General features: G+C 39.3%; 1 pseudogene; it reads left to right on the forward strand.

Annotated features, from left to right (window-relative positions):
* The first annotated feature begins 4,069 nt into the window (after window positions 1-4,069).
* LOC129881279 (5S ribosomal RNA) lies at window positions 4,070-4,187 on the forward strand (annotated as a pseudogene).
* The last annotated feature ends 1,514 nt before the right edge of the window (window positions 4,188-5,701 follow it).

Raw genomic sequence — 5,701 nt, forward strand, 5'->3', positions numbered from 1 at the left:
GTATCCGGCCCTTTAGTGAGGGACTCAATGAAGAGAGGGGTACATCTATAACGTACCTATGTCGTATATATACATACTGTATCCGTCCTTCTAGTGAGAGACTTGGTGTTCCTTCCTTATATCACAATATACCGTACCAGCCCATTATGAGACTCGGTGTCATAATCATCATATTTTATCTGGCCCGGGATGCGGTGAATACTCGTATTGTTGTCGCATCGTTATATCATCACATCATCATATCATCATATATAGCATCCCCTTCTCGTATGTGGCATCACCCATCACATCACGATATCATATTGCGTTCGTCCTGAGACTCGGTGAAAGAAGTAGTAAAGTTGCGCATGATAATAGGCCCGGCCCTGTATGGGACTCGGTGAAATAAGGGTTACCGTATGCACAAGTAGAGTAGTGAGAAACCATATACAACTAAATCATCTCCTGAGACTCAATAAAACAGTCAAGTGAACCGTCACTTGACGACCAGGAAAGTAATTCTCCGAGGTACCCTTTAGATGTTATTGGGGATTACATCAAGTAGGGCCTCAGGAATCATAGGCGTGTACCAAGATAATGCCACACAGTTTATACAATCAAAGACACAACTTATGCAATCAGAGATACATCTTATGCAATCAGAGACATTTATCCTCTCAGCGCCTTTCAGAATAGGAGCTTATATCTCTACTTACTATTCAACATATAGATGGCTTGAGAGTAGTAATTTAACTACTTCAGGACCCTTAGTATTCTGAAATGACTACGAGTCACGAATTATATCTGGAACCTATAAATGGAATTACCTCTAAACTCATATCAGACATCATTTCACTTACCTTAAGCGATTTCAACGAAAGAAGGAGATAGGCCTTATATGTACTACTCTTCATCCTAGATAACTTAAGGCTAAGATATGCCAAAATAAAGAAAGGGTAAGCTTCACATACCTTTTGTGGATTAACTGTAACCCGGCTCGCCTCATTATCTCCTTGACCTATTAACATGAGAGTAATACTAAGGTTAATAACCTTTCACTTTTCAATTTCCAACTCTACAACCAAGTACCCATAGGAATCGTTTCCTTATCAAATACCCTTGACTAGTTTGTTACTAGTTCCGAAGTTACCAAAAATAGGGCAGCATCTCCCCTATAACTTTAACATCCCTGAGATTTCAAATCGGCCACCGTTTCAACAACCATACCAACCAGAATCATATACACAAGTAAATTACTTCAACATTACACAATACAAACTCCAAACTACGATATCAAAATAGAGTTTTTAATCTTTATTTTGCAAAACCTTTAACAATACGAAATGGAGGGTCATGTGGATGAAACCAAAAGTACCCAAAACTCATTTAGAGAACTTTCCATCCCTTCAACACGCCATCCAACCAGCTTCAATTGTAGCACCACAATCGCAACGCACTACTCGACTTCGATTTAACTACGATGACTTTAATTTAGTTTGTTCCTAACGTCAACCATACTTATGTAATTTTTCCACTTCCAAACTTGCTTAAGACATGTAATATACCAAATAACAACATCATAAACTCCAATTTGAAATGAAAAACCTTACCTTACCCGAAACTCACCAAAACTCGCCTTAGAAGCTCTCCTAGCGCGGCTAGAACTTCGTGGCTGTTTGATAACATTTTGGGCTGCTCCAAATCATAAATTTTCATTACTAACACCTTCATAACATTGTGGTGCCCCCTATATAATTAATTGATGGAACGAAATTGAAGACTTACCTTTTTGGCTCCAAATCCGTGGCTCTCTTTCTCAAGTTTAAGGTTCCTCTTCTCTCTTTTTCTTTCTAGACTTTTCTTTTCTTTTCCTTTGCCTAGATATTTTTGTCGAAGAATGACATTTTTTTGGATATAAGGATGAATTATAATATATATATATACATATATGCCACTTTATGGGGGGGAGTGACACGTGTCAGGTGACACATGTCAAGCCCTTATTGGCCCAACGCACCATGCCTTCCAATCACGGACTTCCACTTGGAAGGTGGGGTCCACCACCCTTGCTTCAATTGCTTCCATGTGGAACTCTCTCATGCTGCCATGTGGCACTCTCTTTCACCCTCGTGGGTTCATAATCTCATCTTACTTTATGAACCTATGTATTCCTTGCTACGTAAGCTTGGTATACACTCAAGTAGCTTAAGTATGTAAGATTTCCAAGTTGGTAGCTTACGTAAATAAGTCGAGTCCTACGACCCATTATTCGGTCTCCAACTTTTTTTGGATTCTTATAACTCTATTTCCAATCTTCTCTACTATGGGGTATCGCATTCTCATTTCCTTAGAGTTGTTTGATAGCATTATAGATTACCCGGCTCATATGGTAACTCTTAAGAAGTTTAAGAGTTCTTAAGAAGGCTTAAGAAGCTTTAAGAAACTTTAGTAAACCTTAACAAACTTAAGAGGCTTACGATCCTTACAAGAACTTAAGAGCCTTTCAAGAGAATTAAGAACGTGTTCCAAAGTAAAAAAGTAAAGGGTGTAACATCCTTCCCCCCTTTAGGACATTCGTCCTCGAATGTGAACCAAAACCTTCCTTAAGATCTTATACATATTATATGGAAATTCTTGTCTATTGCAATAACACATACTTTCATCAAGTTATCACTATCAGAGTACCAAAGGTTGGGATTACCTGTAGCGTAAGGAGTAGGTACGGATACTTGTGTTTTATTTCCTCCTCCGCTTCCTAGTTCATCTCTTCACAATTTTTATTTCACCATAATACATTGACGGAAGCTACGTCTTTAGTTCATAATCTTCTACTTCACTAACCTAGGATGGCGATAGGTTGCTTCTCGTAGGATAACTTCTCTGTGACCTAGATACCCTCAACAGGATACGCCCGGGTTGGATTACTAACATACTTGCAAAGCAATGATATATGGAAGACTGGATGTACCACTTCCAGATTCTCTGGTAAGTCCATCTCATAGGCAACATTACCTATTCGGCGGAGGATCTGATAAGGTTAATGTATCTGGGACTAAGGTCCCCTTTCCTATTGGATCTCATTACTTTCTCTGTCAGGAGTACCTTCGAAAATGACCAATCATTAACTTAAAACTCTAGAAGTTGACGTTGATTACCTATGTATGACTTCTGTCGACTCTGATCTGCTAACACTCTCTTCTGAATAAGCTTCACCTTCTTGAAAGCTTATTGAACCACGCCTGGGCCATTAGTTACATTTTACCAACATCAACCCACCAATTCATGACCTACTCGTTTTGCCATTCCAAGTCTCTTCCAGGGCCATCTGGAGACTAGAATGATAGTTGATGTAGTAAATACTCTTCACAGGTGGTAGGCAATTATCCAAGCTACCTTTGGAGTCAACCATATAGGATCGCAACACCTCTTCTAGCATTTAACTAGTAATCTTAGTTTGTCCTTCGGTCTGAGGGAACAATGGTGTACGAAGACCTATCTATCTACCCAATCTCTTCTTGGACTGATCTTCAATAGTTAATTATAACTCGGGCTCCTTTATCTGAGATAATAGCTATGGGAACTCCGTAAAGTCTCACTACCCTTTTGACCTATAATTTTACACAATCTTGACTGGATAGGTAGTCCTTGATTGAAGGAACATGGGATGATATTGTTAACCTGCGGATAACATTCCATATAGAATTATTTGTCCAAGGAGTATAAATTGAGTCTTATAGCCAAGGTCATATTGTGGAATCTTCGACCTCGTATATTACTTCTTGCCTTTTTTAGATGACATCAACTGGTACCCTCGCCTTTTGGGTTTTGCTTTTTTCCCATCAGAGTTGGCTACCAAGTTGTGCTGAAGTTCCCTCACACAATGACCTGTATAGCCGTTCTGTGGTTTGCCTTATCATTAACTGGTATTATGTTGAAGAACAGTGGCATACAAGTGCTCCATCTATTAGTAATCGGCTAATCCTGCTTGTTTTGCTTAAGCTCTTTTACAATTCCCTTATCGTAACTTATAACACTCTAGGTACATAATCTCGTATCGTTGCTTCGCCGCTAGTTTGGATTCTCCCATCTCGTACGATTATAATAGCACTAACGCACCGGATCCCACCAGAATTCTGAAGTTAAACGTGCTTGGGCGAGAGTAGTACTAGAATGGGTGACCCTCCCGGGAAGTCCTCGTGTCAAGTTCCATTGCCATCCTTGCAATAATGTGTGAAGGCACTCATCTTAGCCCAAGATTTACCTTAGCATATTCTCGCTAGTCTTCATGTTTCGCCTTGCCCTCTCTTCTTCTCTCTTACAACCGGTGTCGTCCTAGATCTTTAATTCAACCATGACTGTGTCCTTTTTGGCCATTTGATTTAACTTCTCTTTGTATTCCTCTGTAACATCTCCAAAATATCATAACTTCTTTTCACTATGTACTCCTCCGCTTGGTCTTATGTTGTATATAACTATTCGTAGGTTGCACAACTACTCTTATACCATTGGTATGAGGTAAACGTAGTCTTTTCATCTCCCAGCCCGTCTTGCTTTACATATCGACTTCACACTAGGACTTGCTTGTGCTAATGCTATTTTGTCCTACTTCTTTCTTTTCTTCTTTTATGTACTCTTTGGTCTCCTCATTTCCTACCGTAGGAGATTTTCTATTCTCCTTGCTACTTGTACATCCCAATATCAGCAACTAATGACGATGTTGCCATATCTTAATCTTTACTCAAATATGGCCCTACTACCCTTTTTGTGGCCCTTAGTTTGCTCAGTCCTACTCTCTTATTGTATTCACCCCTTTTTGTTGGCACCCATGATTCTTCTCATGGTCTCAGATACCGCGGCTTCTATCTATTTATTGTTGGTCTTGAGCTCTTGCTAACTCATGCCAGTATGGGATCTCATTTGAAATTTGAGCGGTCCTGTCAACATGTGATAGTATTAGTTGATTTCTTCTCACGCTTGTATTTCTCTTGTCCACTTTCTCCCTTTAGGGTGTACCCATGTCATCCTCTATTTATTTTCAACTGTTCATATGCATATGATTCTGTTCCAACACATTTGACATACTACATCATGTTAGACCTTCTGTTAACCCATCTATACTTTAGGTTGCCCCTATAAGAAACCTTAATATAACCATGGGGTGCTCAGAATTCTCAATAACTAGTGCCCAACCTAGTCCAAGTACTGGTACTCGAGTCATATAACTAATGTAGTAGTTTAGCCCAAGCCACATTTCATTCATCCCAATCAGTACGTCACTAGTGCTTATTATCGTGTCCGATTCTCCATTCGGGGCACTTATACTCTGATGACACGTGTCTCACATTTTGTTTATCACATTTTTTCCAATGGATACCACTTGTTCCGTTGATAATTTCACAATGCCTCAGTTGTTTTGCAATTTCTATTCCCTATCTTTGAGGGATCCCACTATTTTCCAAAGTAGAGGTACATATACACAATACCCTTGTCTACTTCATGAGCTTTCATCCTTATTATTACCGTTGATATGATCTCTTAAGATATGTTGCAACCGTATATCTCATTCTCTTTCTATTTCCAAAAAAATTAATCGGCAAAGTTTCCTCTTTATTCCTTACTATCCTAAACCTGCACTAAGAAAATACCAACAATGCCTCACAAGGCCAACACATATATGCATATCATAGTCTATCACAGCCATACAGGGCGCCAAATATCGGGC

Source organism: Solanum dulcamara, chromosome 2, assembly GCF_947179165.1.
Source record: "Solanum dulcamara chromosome 2, daSolDulc1.2, whole genome shotgun sequence".
In the NCBI taxonomy this organism is placed as follows: domain Eukaryota; kingdom Viridiplantae; phylum Streptophyta; class Magnoliopsida; order Solanales; family Solanaceae; genus Solanum; species Solanum dulcamara.